Genomic DNA, 19024 nt, shown 5'->3' with positions numbered 1-19024 from the left:
AAGAATAATTAACTTCTATTAGCCTACTTATCAAAGTGAACAATGTCTCATTTCACACATTTCATCCATCTGCCATTTTTTTGTCCACATACTAAATCTCTCTATATCCGTTCTCAGATCTTCCTTTTCAGGTGCTCTCACTGCAGCACTGGATTCAGAATATCATCTGAACTCCCTGCACATCAGCAGTGGCCATACACCTATTTTGTATTTGGAGACGGGTTCATTAATTCATCCAACCTGTTGAGACACCAGCGAGTTCGTACTGAGACGTAAACTTTGAAACGTTCTGACTGTAAGGAGTGTGTTAAAAGCAAGAAGAATTTGCTGAGACACCAACACACACACTGAAGAGAGGCCATTCACCTGCGCTGTGTGTGGGAAGGGTTTCATTCGGCCATCTGTCCTTGTGACACATGAGCGAATTCACACTGGGGAGTATTCATTCACCTGCTCCATGAGTGTAACAGAATTAATTGTGCTTCCCAACGTCTGCAACACCAATACATTCATGTTAAGGAGAGGCTGTTCACCAGCTCTGTTTGTGAGAAGGGATTCACTCAGCCATCCGACCTGCTGCAACATCAAGTTCACAAATGACTGTCGAGGTTTAATTCTGACGATATTACTGCCTTTTATCATAGCCAGGACTGAACTAGCAAATTACTCCTGAGCAGTGCACGAAATGTTCCAGCCACTTCCTTCTATGGTTCAGAGCTCCTGGACATCGAATAGAAAATCCTTTATAATTCCTTAGAATCGATAGAACCCCTACAGTGTGAAAACAGGCTCTTCAGCCCAACAAGTCCACACTGACCCTTACAGCGTCCCACCCAGACCCATTCCCCAAACCTACCTAATCTACACATGGTCAATCCACCTAGCCTGCGCATTTTGGACTGGGGGAGGAAACCGGAGAACCCAAAGGAAACCCACGCAGACATGGGGAGAATGTGTAAACTCCACACAGACAGTTTTCCAAGGGGGAATTGAACCCAAGCACCTGGTGCTGTGAGGCAGCAGTACTGACCACTGAGTCACTGTGCTGCCCAAGCCACTATTATGCCCATTTTGTGCCGCCCACTGTGTTTAGAATCAGAAATAATAATGACGAAGGCTGGAAATGTGCTGTGAGATTAGTGTATAAATATGACCTTTCCTGGCTGGAAGTGAACCAGCAGTTCTGTTGAATTGGTAAAGACAAAACAAGAACAATGCCTTCCATCGCTAATTTATCATTTTTTAGCCTTCTCTTTTAGGAAAAGACCTTCAGGTTTTCCTAGTTATTACAATATATCCATTTGTGTGTTATCTATGGTTGGTATTGCACTTTCCTTGTTCTTGTGAATTATGACAGCAGCAGAAATGTTTCATTCCTGAGGGATTTCAGTTCGGGCTGTTTGGATTTACAACATCATTCTCTCTGTGTCTGTTAGATTAACAATTTAACAGGAATTAGGTGTTTGTCTGATTAATTGGAATTGAAAAGAATATCCTTTATTACCACATGTACTCCAGTACAGAAACACAGGAGTACAGTGAAAAGGTTTGCAATGTCGTCTCTTATGGCACCATCTTAGGTACAAGTACCTAGGCACAAATCTTAGATACATAAGGAACAAAAAAAAAGTTGGATTACTTCACAGTGTTTAAAAAATAAGTTCGAAATAAGACATAGTTAAAGATTGACATTACAGTCAGATTAAAAAAAGAATTCAAATAAACATCGCAGTAGCTGAGTGCAGGGGCTTCCACACGTAGTCCAACCAGGCTCCAGTCCAACAACTGTCCATGCTCCGCTCTAAGCCTCCAGTCCGCTCCGCACCAGCCCTCAGCTGCTCCAAGGTAATTTTTTTTTCCGGAACTGCTGAATATAACTGAGTGAAAATGTCAAGCAACCAACAAGCAACTATTGACTTAGCAGTCTCCACTGAAAAAAAGAACATTTTTCTTGCATCTTTCAGATCTTTCTGCCATTTTATCCCTGTACAATTTTAAAATGAAACCATGCAAATAAATGAATAAAATCTGTGTATTTAAAAATGAGGAACTGAATGACACTGATATATAATAGTAAACACAAAAATAACCACTGAGAATGACAGAGACCTCGGCAAGAAAAACACCTGGACAGTCGGGATGTCCCCACTTGACGATGAGCTCACAGCTCATGAAAGACTTAAAAATAGAATAGAATTATTAAAATAAACACCACCTGGTATTCTGTGTAATCAGCTATCCAGTGAACTCTTAATATTTGCGAACTACACTGAGTGATCGATCTTTGCATTGGCGTACGCGCACGTGAGAAGTAACTAACTGGAAAGTTACCCTTTACACTTCTACAGCAGATATAGGCTCCCTCTGACTCGGCCAGTAGAACTGTGGAATGAATTGGTTATGAATTGCTAAGCGGCCAGTTAAATGAGTTGGGCAGAATAACTTTACCTGGCTACATCATTCCATAAAATTTGAATATTTAGGACATAGATAGAGAATGAGAGACGAACAGTGGCTGTAGGATTGAAAACAGCAAGAGTCAAACCTTCAGTACCGATCAGAAAGGGAAAAAGTGAAAAGTTTTAAAAGCGCAGTTAATTATCTCTAGATAGTGGAGTTTTAAAGCTCTTTAAGAAATGGAAGAATTTAAGAAACAGCGGGAAAAAAATCGATGATAACTCATTTATTTTCGAATTAATTTATCGGAATTGATAATGTTTCTTCAACTCCCCACACCGAGAGTTAATGAAGCCCCTGTTGGTTCGAGGACCGAGTGTGAATGGCAGGTCCTCAAACCAATCGGAATGACAGAGGTGGGGAAACTAGGCCCGGAGCTCCCCTATTGTTTGAGACTCTTTTGAATTCCAGGAGAAAAGTGGACCTTTGTGTTTGTGTCTTTACACAGACGGAACCCTGTGCGGCTGTCTCAAAAATTTCACAGGGTTGTTTAAGTTTTAACTCAGGCCGGTTGCCTGTGATTGGCATTGCCCTGAGAAATTAACCACCGAATGTTGACACCTATTTTGTTGTGTTGAAAGAGACGCAATGTATCTACATGTTCTTTCCGTTTGCAAATAACAGGGCTTTGTCTACTAACACACGTAGCTTCCAGTGCATGCAAATTCACCCATACTGTGATCTGGAGTGACCACTTTGAATTGGCTATCAGTGTAATTCTTAGCAATTAGCAATTGTACTGAGTAACTGTGGAATATTTTGAACATATTTGGATTGGCGCAGGTTTGGAGCTCCGAAGGCCAGTTCCTGCGCTTAATTTTCTTTGTTCTTTGTTCTTTGTATATCGTCCAATTGCAGAATTGTATTTAATGCTGGACACTGTTTTGACTTTTGCGAGCATTGACCGGTTGAGTATGGTCATTACATTGCTGTGTGAACAATCAAAGGTAAATGCTGTTTGATATGATCAGCCGGTCTTCAGGATTATGGCCTACAGGCCTGGCATCATCCTTGTAAATCTTCTTTGCACACTTTCCAGTTTAACTATGTCTTTCCTATAACAGGTTGACCAAAACTGTTCACAGGGTGACCAAAATTGATAAGAAAAATGAGATAGGTTATGTATCATTCCTTTGACAACACATTGTTCCTGGAACCCAGTCACAATGTTTGCAAGGATCCCATGACAATACCATCTGATCTCTTGCCAAATATTGTGCAAACTCATGACAAGCCAAAGGCTTTTACATTTTACCCTGGCAGTGCATCCACCACTTCCTCTGGCAGTGTAAAAAAGTTGTCCTTCATGTCCTTTTTAAATTTTTCTCCACTCAACTTAAAAATATGCCCACCTGGTTTTAAACTCATCCATCTTTGGGAAAAGGCCTTTGCTGTTCACCTTGTCTTGGAGATAGGAATGAAGGAGACTGGAAGAGGGTGTCCCTCAAAAAGGAGCTACCTTGTGTTAGAGGTATTAAGAAGCTACAACATTTTGCATGTTTAACACATCTGATTTATTTGACTTTTATTCAGAATATTAATCCCTATAACTAGGCTGGAGTTTATCCACCATTATCAGAAACTGACCTCAATGAACACAGTTCAGCCCCAAATGTGCTCAGTCCTGTCACTATAGTGACGAGTGAACTCTCTGGTGTCTCAGCAGATTGAATCAGAGAGTGAATCTCTTCTCACACTTGGAGGAAGTGAAGGGCCTGTTAATTGTTAACTATTTGGTGTGTCAGGAGGTGGGATGACTGAGTGAATTCCTTCCCACAGTCAGAGCAGGTGAACAGCCTCTCCTTAGTGTGTACATGCTGGTGTACAGGGAGTAGAGATGATTGCCTGAACCCAGTCCCACTATGAGAGCATCTGAATGGCCTCATGTCAGAGTGAACCCGTTGATGACATGTCAATTTCCCAGAACATTTATAGCACTTCCCACAGTTCTTGGCATTTAAAAGGTCTCTCCTCAATGTGAATCTGCTGGTGTACAGTGAATTGAAATAATCGCTGGAACCCAGTCCCACGATCTCTCCTCAGTGTGAACACATTGTTGGGACATCAGTTCTCCCAAGATTTTATAACACTTCCCACAGTCTAGGCATTTAGAAGGTCTCTCCTCAGTGTGAGCTCGCCAGTGTGTCAGCAGGTGAGATGACTGTGTGAATCCTTTCCCACATTTGGAGCAAGTGAACAGCCTCTCTCCAGTATGTTATTGTTGATGTTTCAATTGTTTGGATAACTGAGTGAATCCCTTCCCGCACTCTGGGCAGGTGCCTGGTCTCTCCCCAGTGTGACTGTGGCAATGAGGTTCCAGTTCCAATGGACAACTGAATCCCTGCCAACAATCTTCACATTTCCATGGCTTTTCCTAAGAGTGTTTGGTACCTTTTGCTGCCGCAGTCAAAGGGTGATGATTTTCAAATCCTGGTGAACTGAATAGCTCTGTCAGATACTGATTTGTTATTTGGTTTGAGTTTCACTGACTGCAGGTCCTCCCCTTCTTATATTCTGTGAAATTGAATTTGTAAAGAAAATGGGTGTAGGAACAACTTTTAGGAGGCAACAAATGTCAGGAGACAGCAAAGTTCAGGCACATGCTAGTTCATTCAAGCATTCATCTGTGTTATGCAGGGAGAGGCCAGTGACCACCCCGAATCTGGCCTCGACATAAAGGCTCAATTGCCCCCACCCATCCCCAATCTTTGGCTGAGATCTGAAGAGGAGTCAATGATGCTCTGACTCTAATACAAGCAAATTGTCTTTTATACATTTTCTTCCTATTTTAACGTGGCGGCACAAATTCCCTCCCCTTATATTCTACTGGTTAATCAGTGCTGAGTTGTCTGACTATGATTGGGTTTTTAGTACATCACTCTAATTAGTAATTGCTTGTTGTTGTGGCCTGATTGGCCTATTCTAATGCAAGAGAAGGTTAAATTCAGTTATTTCTGCTAGGCAAACCTTATCTTCAATTATGCTTAATCTATTTTCTCGTACAAGACAGTAACATGGGCAGGGGTTTCTGAGCTTTCCCATGAAGGGGATACAATATGTGCCTTTTAATTCTCAAACTGTCCAATTTAAGAGATAATAAACCATTCCTTCTCATTTTTTAAATTTGCATATATTTCTATTTTTATATTTTTATACATACATATATATATCACTTTTGAATCTATATCTATGATTATCTTGATAATCTTAATTAATTAAAACCAACTCATAATATTCTAACAGATTAATTTGAAAAATCTCAAGAGAAATAACTAATTGGTGTGAATTGTTCTTATCGCAGATACCAGCACATACAATCTTACTTAAACAGACAGCTATTGTTTTAAGTGCTTAGAATACAGGCCTTTCCCACACCCTCTAATTTCTGTTAAACATGTATTGTAAAACTTGTTGGGGCTTTCATCAGCTATTTTATGCTGCTCTGTCATGGGCATCCCTAACATGGACTTGTTATTGCCACTGGAGTGGTCAGCATCATCTGGTAGGGTCCTTCTCACTTGGCTCCCAACAGTTTTTTATAGACTTTCTTCACATAAACCCACGTCCCCTGGATTATATCATATCCTCCCACTGGTAGATCACCCTAAGCGGCCGATACCTGTTGGAAAGCAGATCTGAGAACATCTGATGGGCAAGATCCCAGCAACTGAGGCTAGGTTAATGGTGTATTGTTTGGTGCACGGAGAGGCTGGCTCTGGTGAATGATGCTGGTTCCATTTGGACCAAGCTGCGATCATTTTTCTCCTTTGCCCACATTGGGTGTCTCTTACCTTTTCCTTTCTCATGCATCTTATGGACCAGGTGACTTTATCATCTTCAAAGTGCAAGGAGGAGTTTATCTGGGTCAGAAATGTCCATTCTCAAGAAAGGTTCTTCCACTGGTCCCCCCCAAACCAAGGTTGCTAATTCATGCAGGCCCAATTCAATGGGCACCAGATGTATTCTTTTAATAGTAAGACCTTCGCTTCCCACTCCAAGTGCTGTCAGTGTTTTCCTGTCCAGGCATAGCAATTTTCCATAATAGAGAGCTAAACAGGTTAAATCTGTTCAAGTATGCAAAAGACTGTCTGTTTCTTGCTTCCCTACCTCATAAGGATATAAATGCCATCCCTCATTGATGTAATAGAGCCATCAGGGGTACGTGAGGGAGAGGGTGGGCTCCTCTAATTTTTTTTTTTGTTTTTTTCAACATTTCCTTCACTTGTTCCGTGGTCATATTCTTGATACTGTCTATCACAACTGTTCTGGGGAGGGGTTTGACCCTGGTTTAGAACTGCCTTGCGCGCCACCTCGGTGGTCTCGTTGCTTGGCACCACAAGTTCTTGCCCAATGTCCTTCTTTGCTGCTATCGTGGCATTTGTCAGGGGCCCTTCCTGACAATTGTTCCTCACTTGGTTTACCGCCTGTGACTTGCATTGTTCTCGCCTTAGCACTCATGTCCCTGTCCAGCCTATGGCACCGACGGGCCAGATTTCCCACTCACTAGATCATCCTCCCAGTCTTGATGGGCTACTTTCTACATTTCAGCTAGTTCTGGCTTCAGTTGTGACACAAAGGCAGACTTTAGTGGTCCCACACTACTGTCCGGGTCATTGGGTTCCCTAATGTCAAATCCAGAGTGATCTGACCATGCCATCTTAAATCTTTTGAAATAAACAAGTGGATCTTCATTCACTTTTTGTGTACATGCTGTCACCTTCATCCAGTCCACCTTTGGGGGCCAAATATCTCACAACCAATTCCATACTGCTGCCCAGCTTCTGTCCAAGTTTTGTTCATCCTCCCCCAATCCTTCATACACTTTCCTACTCAATCTCGTTCCTTCACTAAGAGTCATCAGTACTGACAATATTTAGACCCCATCTATCAATTGCAAATTGTATATATGTCTCAGCCATTCCAGTTGCTCTATGCAACTGGAACTTACAATTCCATGCAAGGGGAGGCAATGGCCTAGTGGTATTATTGCTGGACTGTTAATCCAGAGACCCAGATAATGTTTTGGGGACCTGGGTTCAAATCCTGCCACGGCAGATGGTGGAATTTGAATTCAATAAATATCTGTAATTAACAATCTAACGATGACCACAAATCCATTGTCGATTGTCAGGAAAAACCCATCTGGTTCACTAATTTCCTTTAGGGAGGGAAACTGCAATCCTTACCTGATCTGGCCAACATGTGACTCCAGACCCACAGTGATGTGGTTGACTCTGAACTGCCCTCTGGGCAATTAGTGATGGGCAATAAATGCTGCCTAGCCAGTGATGCCCTCATCCCATGAATGAATAAAGAGAGAAAAAAATGCTTTCATTCCTCCCTTTATAGTGTTGGGTGTCTCTTTAGACCTTTTTTTTTATCTTTTCCAGGTCTGCAGGAGTATGGTAGTCTTGTTTTCTATAAGCATACGTGATAGCTGTCTCTCTCCATTTTATTTTTGCTCTTTTACTTCTGATTCACCAGGGGAGTCTGAATGTATGTCAAAACCGACCTCCCTCCTTTGTGCCCTCTGTTGGTCCTTGGCCAAGTGGTTTTAACAGAGGTATCAGAGCCAGGATTTGGCACTCTTCCCTTTGGGCTCAGGGGGCTTGTTAAACTCTTTAGATACTTGTTTCTGGAGTTTCTTGTTTTCTGACTCTAACTCTTCATATTTTCTTCTACATTCCTGTGCTTTATTTTTTAAACCCCTATTAATTCTTCACACACCACTTTTAATCGTTCTTTTATGCTGGTTATATCTTGCTCATATTGAGAGTGTGTTATAATTTTGTTTCACTGTCAGACCTGCCCCATCAGGACACCCAATTACATTACATGTTCTTTCTCTTTTGTACTCTTTTGTTGATTCTCCCCAGACCATTTTTAATATCATCCAGGGACCATTGTCCTGTGGAGGTATCATACTTTTGCCTGACTTTCACAGAAGTTTTAGATTGGTTGAATTGTTGGTCTATATATTCCTTTAATTTCAGCAGAATTTCATCTCCTGATATGTCAGGTTAGGCCAGCGCATCCTTGGTAGTTGTTGGCAGTTCTGTATTCTTGTCAACCACCATCGGGATAATTATTGGGTCTCAAGTCGAGCTTAATTAGCCTCGGTTGGAGACTATTACCTCAGCTCCATTGTATAAAGACATCTGATTTAAGGGAGCTCGAGCCTGCCTACCCTGCCGGAGTTCAGAATCGCGAGAAAGGAGAGACCGTCAAGTTTAGGCAACTGACTAAGGACTTTTAGAAAATGAGGAGTCCTTACCTCTATGGGCACCGACATGGGTCTCTATTCTACAGAGAGGTCTGGGTTCCTTCAGCAATCCTGCCAAACTATGCCAAGTTGTTATAAGTCATATTTTCAATCAGAGTCCAAGTCATGGGGTGGTTTCAGGTGACCTATATTTACAGCTCAGCTGCAGCACACAGCAAAAAGGCACACACAAAGCTTCAGAATGTCTTAATTTACACAATTTAAACTTAGAGCACACACACCCTACTTTGATTACTATTAGTCAGCGGTGCCAAAAAGTCCCTCTGTAATTGGCTCGTAAATGCAGCATTTACACAGCTCAAGCTTGCTAATCACTGAGATGGACAGGCTTGTGATCCACCCCTGGTCCTCCATGATGCTTTCCAGACTCTTAGTCTCTTCGTGAGACTTTTCACAATGGATACTGCATTCAAGTAACATTTTCCAGCTGCACCGTGTTAACTGCCAATTAATTGGATTTCAGAACCTTTTAAATTTCTCATTACAGGAAATATATGAGATTATCGATTTTTGATCAGTTCCAACGAAGTTATGTGGTTGGAGAGAGACAGACAGTGAGTGCACGAGAGAGAGCGAGAGAGAGAGAGAGAGAGAGAGAGCGCGAGAGAGAGAATGGGGTTGGGGGCAGGGGAGAGAGTGCGAGAGACCAGCTTTCGAGACCATATTCACTGAACTGATCGTTAACTATGTGCGTTCCGGTTTGCCTCTTTTTGTTTCTGTAACTAATTCAGAGTCTATATCTGTAATTATTAATTAAACAGCTAGTTAGTGCGAGATGTCCTTTTTCAAAGCCAAATGCTAAATGTTATTATCTATGTCTTACAGAGCCGCTATTGTTAAGACTATATTATTACCTGTCTTATGCATTAGCCGAATCAAGAGTTAAATGTTATCCTCTATGTCTTACAGAGGCACTATTGTTACTCAAACACTAAATGTTATTATTTATATCTTATGTGCATTCAGCAACCTTGTCAGCAACTGTGACTGGGCAGTTGTTGGACATTTTGTGCTGCTCGGTCATGGGCAGCTCTAACCAGCACTGATAATTTTTGCAAGCAGCCCTGCTATTTCGTCCCAACAACAGAGGATACATTTCACTTGACTCTGAAGGTTTATCCACATTTCAGCTTGCCAGATGACTCAAAACGTTCTCTCTATTCTAATTTCTTTAAGGAACACAGCAGTAAACTGTACTTGGAACAAGAGAATGTAGGGTTGGTTCTAAATGAATTCTTTGTGTCAGTATTCACTAGTGAGACAGACAAATCAGGGAGAGGTTTGTGATTGCATTTAATGGGCCTTACCCTTTCCCCCTTTATCCTTTACCCATTAATGTACCTGTAAAACAACTGAGCATTTTCCTTAATTTTACCTGGCTGTATCAATTCATGTTTCCCCTTACAGCTCTACATATCTCCCCATTTAAATTCACTCTTGCACATGTACCTGAAAGTATCTGCTCCCTGTACACTCTGGCCAAATCATAACCAACCCTTCTAAATTGTTTGATTTTAGATCTTTGATTTGAGGTCCATCCTGGTTCTTTCCATAACAATCCTGTCTGCAAAATGTTCCCCCACTGATATTTCAGTCAATTGTGCACCTTTGTTACCGAAAATCTAGATTTTCCCCCTATCTTGTTGGGACTTCTGCATCCTGGCTTTAAAAGCTGTCCTGGATTTACTTTAAACATTCCTCTAAACTTTTCACGCTATCTTGTGAATGTTGGGGGAAGTTGAAATCTGCCGCTATCACGACCCTATTACTGTTACACTTCTCTGACATTTGCCTGCTGACCAGCTCCACTTGTTTATTTACGTTCTCTAAGATGTCATCTCTCCTGATTGCTGTAATAAATTCCTTAAACATAATTGTTACACCTTCTCTTCTTTTGCCTCCTTTGCTGTCTCACATGAAGACCTTTGTATCCTAGAATACTGAGTTTCCAAACCTGCCTTTCTCTCAACCATGTATCAGTGACAGCAATGTTATCATACCCCCATTTTTAATTTGTATCCTCAACTCATCTGCGTTGGTTGGCACACTCTTAGCATTAAAATCAATGCCATGTAACAGGGTGTCAAACACCCTTATACCAAATGTTGATGCCTTCCTGACTCACTTGTTGATTCTTCTCTTTTCTTCCTACTTTTTTGGACATTCTCTCTAGATTCCATCTTTTTGCTAAGTAAAGTTGCACACTCCCCAACAGCACTTGTAACTTAATTTCCAGCATTTCAGGCTATATCTCATCCGGTTGTGCCTTCTCCCAGCTGGTCATGTGAAGGGTACTGATTTTCTTATCTCTAAGGGACTCAGAATGAGACAAAGACTTGATGCAATTTAGTTTTAGATTTGTATTATTTTTATCCCAAATAGGTAACTGAACCTGTGGTGTTTACAAACATCAGAAATAGGGCCAGAAAGCATGGTTTGGATTTGGATAACAATAGCATCAAAATCCAACGCTGACAGTTACTGGGGAACTCATTGTTGTTTAACCAATCCTGATGAACCTCAAAATCACTTTACAAACAATATACAGGTGGACAGTCTTCACCCCATGTAAAGGTGTTGATGTGCAGCTGCAATGTGATTATTTTCAAAACTTATCCTAAAGATAAACAATTATATCAACATTTTATCTACAATATCAGCCCCTTTAATAGAACAGGGTTTAATAACATCAATACAAACAGTCCAATAACCAAGATTCATTCCTTGGTGTGAGTCAAAGTCAGATCCTTCACCTGTGGCTCTTTTGTGAATTTGCTGGTGTGTTGGCAAACAGCAAAGCCTTTTACACAAATTCAGCAGGTGAACGGGATCCATCCAGTGTCATTTCATTGGTGTGTTAACAGTTTGAAATCCCTTCCCACATATAGAAAAAGTGAAGGTCTCTCCACAGAGAGAATAGGCTGGTGTACCAGCAGGTGACATGACCGAGTGAATGTTTCTTCCCAGTGTGAACTTGCTGGTGTATCAGCAGGAAAGGCGACCGAGTGAATCCTTTCCCACACGTAGAGCAGACAAATGGTCTCTCCCCAGTGTGAACCCGCTGGTGTATCTGCAGGCCGGATAACCGAGCGAATCCCATTCCACGATCAGAGCAGATGAATGGCTTCTCCCCAGTGTGATTGCGTGGGTAAGTTTTCAGCTGGGATGGGTAAAGAAATCCCTTCCCACAATCCCCATGTTTCCATAGTCTCTCCCCAGTGTGACTGCGCTGGCGTTTGGACATTTCAGATGAATCTTCACAAACTCTTCCACACACAGACGATGCAGGTTTCTCCCCAGTGTGAATGGTGCTTTTTCCTTCAATGTGACTATCAGATCTCGACGTGGTTTCATTTGAAGTCTCGAAGTGCAAATCAACCTTTCAAAACAGAAAACAAATGTATTAGGAGAAACCAGAAAGACACACAGGTTGTGAAATTGAGAGCAATTAATCTGGTCAGTTTTGGAGAAGAGACTGAGGGAAACTGCTGAGTTATCATTAAACCTGAACTTGTTCATAAATCTCCACCAGAAAAGGGAACCAGTCAATGTTTACACAAAACTACAGAAAGAGATAGAGGTGGGAGAGGCAGGCACGAGGAAGAGGCATTTTATAGATCTACAACTCAGTCCTGTTTTCTCCCTATACCGTTCAATCCCTCCAAAAGGATAAGAACAAGTACATAGTTCCTTGAAAGGTAGGCAGGGTGGTGAAGGAGGCATTTAGAATGCTTGCCTTTCTTGGTCAATGCATTAAGTATAGGAGTTGGGAGGGCATGTTGTGGCTGTATTAGACATTGGTTAGGCCAATTTTGGAAGACTGCATTCAATTCTGGTTTCCCTGTTGTAGGAAAGATATTGTTAAACTTGAAAGTATTCAGAAAAGATTTACAAAGTTGTTGCTGGGATTGGAGAGTTGAGCTATAGGGAGAGGCTGAATTGGCTGGGGCTTTTCTTCTCTGGAGTGTCAGAGGCTGAGGAATGGACCTAGTAGAGATTTATAAAATCATGAGGGACATGGGTAGGGTGAATAGCCAAGATCTTTTTCCCAGGGTAGGGGAGTTCAAAAATAGAGACCACAGGTTTAAGGTGAGAGGGGAAAGATTTATATGGGACTAGAGGGGCAATCGTTTCAGACAGAAGGTGGTGCGTGTATGAAACAAGCTGCCAGAGGAAGAAGTGGAGAAAGGTACAATCACAACATTTACAAGACATCTGGATGGGTACATGAATAGGAAGTGTTTAGAGGGATATGGACCAAATGCTGGCAAATGGGACTAGACCAGATATCTGTCCAAATAAATGAGTTGGACCAAAGTGTCTGTTTCCATGCTGTATCACTCTGTGACACTAAGCTCTTAAGCAAAATGGTGGGAATCCGTAATAAAATCAGAAAATGCTGGAGACATTCAGCAGGTCTGGCAGCATCTGAAATGGCAACAGATGCAGGAACGATTGCAACCTTGAAGATATGTTTAGATGATCATACAAGGCACTGCAATATAGGTTACACGCTGAATGTCGGAAAATGGGATCAAGTAAATAGGTGCTTGATGACCAGCATGGGTATGATGCTGACATTGCGTTCTACAATTTTATATCAGAGTCTGTGACCCCATTTTGTTCCATGTTTTCCTGAGACGCTCCTTTTGTAAGCAGGCAGGAGTGGCAGGCAGGGAAGAATGCAAATGATACGTTAGCCTTCATTGTGACAGGGTTCAGGTACAGGAGCAGGGAAATCTTTCTGTAAGGGCTTTGGTGAGACCACAACTGGAGTTTTGTGTGCACTTCTGTTCTCCTTTTGCATGGAAGGATGCCTTGGCCATCGAGAGAGTATAAAGAAGGTTCACCAGACTGATTCCTGGGATGTCAGGACTGATGTGTGAAGAGAGAATCTATCCTCGTTTAATCCTCCCCTCTTTTGTCTCTCAGATCCACTGACTGCATCACTAACTAATATTCTACCTCGCAATTCCAGATCTGAATCTGACCCATCTAAGCCTACACTTTGATTTCATTCCCTTGCCATACGAGTTTAAAACCTCATGAATGGAACTAGCAAAAGGTCCCAAGAGGAGATTTGTCCCAGCTCTGCCCAGGGGCAACTGGTCAGGCTTGTATAGGTCCCAACTCCCACAGAAATGATCCCAATGCCTCAAGAGTCTAAACTCTTCGTTGGTACACCATTTCTCCAGCCACACATTCATCTGGTCTACCCTCTTATTCCTGCTCTTGCTGGCACGTGGCACTGGGAGTAAGTCTAAAATTATGTTGGAGGCTCTGTATGTTAATATATCCCCTCTTGTCCTCTATTCAGCTTTCAGGCCCTTATCCCTTTGTTTAGCTATGTCGTTGGTACCTACGTGAACCATGACCACTGGCTGTTCACTCTCTAGCTCAAAATTGCCCTGCAGCCACTCCACGACATCCTTTATCCTGGCACCAGGGAGGCAATGTACCATCCTAGATTCATGTCTGATTACTGTTTTGAATCTCCTGTCCCTGTAGTCCTGCCACTTGCTTTCCTCCCTTTTTATGCTGCAGACCACCCTTGGTATTTATGAGCTGGCTGGTGCGACCATCTTGGAAAATGGTGTGGCCATCGTGGCTCAATGGTTAGCACCGCTGCCTCACAGCGCCAGGGACCCAGGTTCAATTCTACACTCAGACGACTGTCTGAGTGGAGTTTACACATCCTCCCCGTGCCTGTGTGGGTTTCTACGGGGTGCTCCGGTTTCCTCCCACAGTCCAAAGATGTGCAAGTTAGGTGGATTGGCCGTGCTAAATCATCCATAGTCTTCAGGAATGTGAAAGTTAGGTGCGTTAGCAATGGGAAATGCAGGCTTACGGGGATAGTGTAGGGTGCCGAGTCTTGGTGGAGTGCTCTTTGGAGGGTCAGCATGGACGTGTTGGGTTGAGCCTGTTTCTCTATTGTAGGGATTCTATTCTATTCTAAACGTGCTGCAAATTACGTTTTCCGTGTCATGGATGCACCACAGTGAGTCACCCACAGCTCCAGCTCAAAACCGAAGGTAGCCAGTGGCTGCAGATGGATACAGCACCTGCATGTGAAGCTGTCAGGGACACTGGAAGCATCCCTTATTTCCCACATTGTGCAAGAGGAGCACACCACGGCTCAAGGACTCCTGTCATGACTTTAAGAAAACAGTCTGCAGGTATCACTTACTAATTGGCTGTTTCTATTGGGACTGTGCAACTTTCCAAACTGCCTGAATTGAGACTAAGCCCCACACTCAATCTTTCAGCTTCGCCTTCTCCCTGCCTCACCTAACTTTTTGATTGAAAACACTCAGCTCCAAAGCACTCTCACCGAGCCAAGCAGCACTCAACAGTGCAGCCTTGTCATTTTAATTGTCTGCTCACACCTACGCTGACCTCAGCCTCCTGTACTGATCCAATGCAGTTCATCTTTCAATTCAGCACATTGTAACCCTGCAGACTCAAAATGAGCTTCAGCAGGTTCAAGATCAATAGTGTTGTCAGGATTTGGAACGTTCCACCTGAAAGGGTGCCAGAGTTTGAGTTCATAAGGAATTTTAAAGGAAGGTTACAGGTATTTGAGAATAATAAATGTATAGGTCAAAATCATAAAGTGGGCGATTGGGATGAAATATGGCAGTTCTTTCAAAGAGTTAATGTGTTATTTAGATAAAGCTACGCTGCCTCTCAGCCCAGTATCTACTTCCTCAGCTGCAGAACTGAGCACACACCCCAGGGTGATCTAACCACGAATTTGAACATGTTGCTGTCTTTTGAGTTAAAAACATATCGGAGATATTTTCCCACAGACAGAATAGACAAACCTTTTTCCTTCCACAGTTAAATGCCAATGATATTCAGATCCTGATGACGCCGCTGACTGTCAGAACTTGTTTTGAGATCCCAGTCTGCAAATTATTCTCAATTATATCCTGTAATACGAATTCACAAAAGTAAAATCACTGTCGGTCCAGGATAGAAATCTAGAAAAGACAGACATTTCTCTTGGTTTTCAAGTTGTTGTATAAATGCTCCTCTTCAAATCGCCCCGCCCCTTCCAAGAAGCAAACGGATGCGCGCTGCAGCGGATTGCCCCCAATAAAGATGGCTACCGCCTTCTGAAGCCTATTACCGCCTGAGGCCCGCAGCCGTTTGCTGCAAACGCGGAACCGCGAGTTTCTAATTCGAATCTAGCGGCCTGTACTGAGTGTTCATAAAATCTCCCACTCCAGTCTAACTCAATTTTCTTCCCGGTGTCCGCTGTACCTCCTTACCTTACCCGTTACCTCCTCCCACAAACACTGAGGCGCCAGTTAGGTATTAACGCAGCAGAGCCGGAAAGCGTTACTGATCACGTGCCGTCGAGCTCGCCCCGCCCCTCGTTCACTCCCATTGGTTAGAGGATTACACAGTGCCCTCACCTGACGACGGAGCAGCATTTCGAAGGCTTGTGATTTGAAATAAACCTGTTCACCGATTTTGAGAATGACTGCTGAATCTCCATCCAGCTGCTGTTCAGGCTGTTCCAGATCCTCAGAACTTGCTGAGCGAAATAATCTTCACATTTTCACCTCGGATTATTTGCCAATTCTGTGAAAGCTGTCTTCTATGGCTACCAAACATTGTGACAGTGTTAACAATATATATCCCTCTCTCTCCCAATGAAATATACTGAAAACAAATCTACAGCTCAACTAAGTCACTGCTTAACGTTCTCAGCTCCAAGGAGAATTATCTGAGCTTCTGCTATTTGTCTACGAAACGAAAACCCGTCTTAATTTTAATTTATTCATGGGTGTGGTCTTTGCTGCCCAGACCAATATTTATTGTTTCAGAGAGAGTAGGAACTGCAGATGCTGGAGAATCTGAGATAACAAGGTGTAGAGCTGGATGAACACAGCAGGCCAAGCAGCATCAGAGGAGCAGGAAAGCTGACGTTTCGGGTCTGGACCCTTCTTGACTGTTATTTGCAGTTTCAAGGAGGATCAAGTAAAAAATGTAAGAAGCATGATAAAAGCTGTTGCTGCAGAGATCTCAATAGTAACTATGTAGTCTACATCTAAGAAGAAATGAGACTGGATATTTTTAAAGATCGCAGACTGTTCCTCGTTTCTTAGGAACCCAACAAGCACCTTGCACATAATAATTCCATAAATCAATGGAATATTCTATTATGAAGCAGCATTTGACATAGAGATTTTGTCAAGGTCTGCTTGTGTTGTGAGTTTTAAAATCACGCTGTCACATTTCTCTCCCCTTCACTTTGCATAGAGCCCAGAGTCTTATGACTGCCTAGAACAGGTGGCAGGTACCCTTTCCTGAAGGATATTAGTCAGTCAATCAGTTGGGTTTTTGTGACAATCTGCCAGCTTTCATGGTCCCTTTTCCTGAGTGCTGGCCTCCAGACTTACCAGCTTCATTCAACTCAGTTTCACAACCGGCTTTGGGCTTCTATGGGTTCTCTCCAACTCCCTTTCTTTGGCTTTTAGTCAGTTTCACAGGGCATGAAGTAGATTTGCCTTTGGAAAATTCCAATCAAACACCACAGCAGGGTCTAACAATATCAAACAAGTTATCACAACCTGAAATACCATTGGGTTGTGACCATGGAAGGGAAAATACCATTGACAGCGGGAGACACGTTTTAGGTGTATGGATGAGGCTTCAGCCGATGAGTTGGTTTGTCAAGCCATGGAATTGCAGGAACTGTGGGGAAAAGATTTAGGTTCCCTCCTGAACTGAAAACACACCAGTGGAGTCACAGTGGGGAGAGGCCATTCACCTGCTCCAACTGTGGCAGGGAATTCTGTGGTGTTACAGATGTTGGGAGGAGGGGGAACGTGTGTGACCGGGATCTCACAGCTTTGGGGACATGAGAAGGGAATAAATGTTCCATAGAAACTGGAATTTATTCCTGGACTGACAATGATGACTTTTGTAAACATATGGACTTAAAGGAGATGATGGGAACAGAAAACTTATACCACATATCTGGTCACGATTGAACAGTCGCTTGATTCATTAGGACCTGAATATCATCAGGCCTTGAACGTGGAAGGAGAATTATTTGTTCTGTCAGTGGGAAAAGATTTCAAATATTATTGAGACTCAGACACACACCCAATTGAAAGTATTCTAGGAAACTGTCCGTGGAAAGATCTAATATCCAGTCACACAGCCTGAAAAAAAAAATACTCCACCACATTCAGGGTGGAGAGACACCATACACTTGCAGATGAAGCGTCAGATTGTGCAAAATGGAGGGTCATGAGGTCACTGACACTATGACCAAACCATGGAGATGTGAGGACTGAGGTAAAGTATTCAAGCATCCATCACTGCTCAAAATCCATTGGCACAGCCACATTGGAGCTGGCACTGGGGAGAAACCATGGAAATATAAGGACTGTGGTAAAGGATTCTATTATCCATACCAGCTGGAAATTCATCAACATAGTCACACGAGGGAGAGACCATTCACCTGCTTTGTGTGTAGGGAACTTACTAAGTGATCCTGCCTCATGTTACACCAGACAGAGTTCATACTGAAGAAAGTCCATTCAAATGCACTGGCCATGGAAAGAGGTTTCAGCAGTCATCCACCTTCACTGCACATCAGAGAATTCACACTGGGGAGAGGCGATTCATGTGCTCCCTGCGTGAGAGGAGAGATTCCCTCAGTCTGATAGCCTGCATTTACACAAATACACTCTCACAGGGGAGAGGAAATTCACCTGCTCAGTGTTTGGGGAGGGATTCATTAAGCGACAGCACCCACTGACACACCAGCAAGGTCATTGAGTAACTGTAGGTGTTAGATTCCATCTGTTATTGTTGCTGTTAATCACATACCAGATTGATGATAACAAGGTGCAGGGCTGGATGAACACAGCAGGCCAAGCAGCATCATAGGAGCAGAGAGGCTGACGTTTCGGGCCTCGACCCTTCATCAGAAAAGGGGGAGGGGAAGGGGGTTCTGAAATAAATAGGGAGAGAGTGGGAGGCGGATAGAAGAGGGATAGAGGAGAGGAAACAAACAGGTCGAAGAGGCGGGGATGGGGCCAGTAAAGGCGAGTGTAGTTGGGGAGTTAGGGAGGGGATAGGTCAGTCCAGGGAGGACGGACAGGTCAAGGGGGCAGGATGAGGTTAGTCGGTAGGAGATGGAGGTGTGGCTTGAGGTGGGAGGAGGGGATAGGTGGGAGGAAGAACAGGTTAGGGAGGCAGGGACGAGCTGGACTGGTGTTGGGATGCGGTAGGGGGAGGGGAGATTTTGAAACTTGTGAA

General features: G+C 43.0%; 1 long non-coding RNA gene across 1 annotated transcript; it reads right to left on the bottom strand.

Annotated features, from left to right (window-relative positions):
• Nucleotides 1-11382: 11382 nt before the first annotated feature.
• LOC109922873 lies at nt 11383-16108 on the bottom strand. The gene is made up of 3 exons (XR_002259654.2): nt 16015-16108; nt 15565-15672; nt 11383-12119 (listed from the first exon to the last, which is right to left on the bottom strand). It is a non-coding gene; the product is annotated as an uncharacterized LOC109922873 (long non-coding RNA).
• Nucleotides 16109-19024: the final 2916 nt, after the last annotated feature.

The sequence above is a fragment of the Rhincodon typus genome, chromosome 42 (assembly GCF_021869965.1).
Source record: "Rhincodon typus isolate 14 chromosome 42, sRhiTyp1.1, whole genome shotgun sequence".
Taxonomy (NCBI): Eukaryota; Metazoa; Chordata; class Chondrichthyes; order Orectolobiformes; family Rhincodontidae; genus Rhincodon; species Rhincodon typus.
Note: the sequence above shows the minus strand (reverse complement) of the source record. Positions and strands in the feature narration are given on the sequence as shown.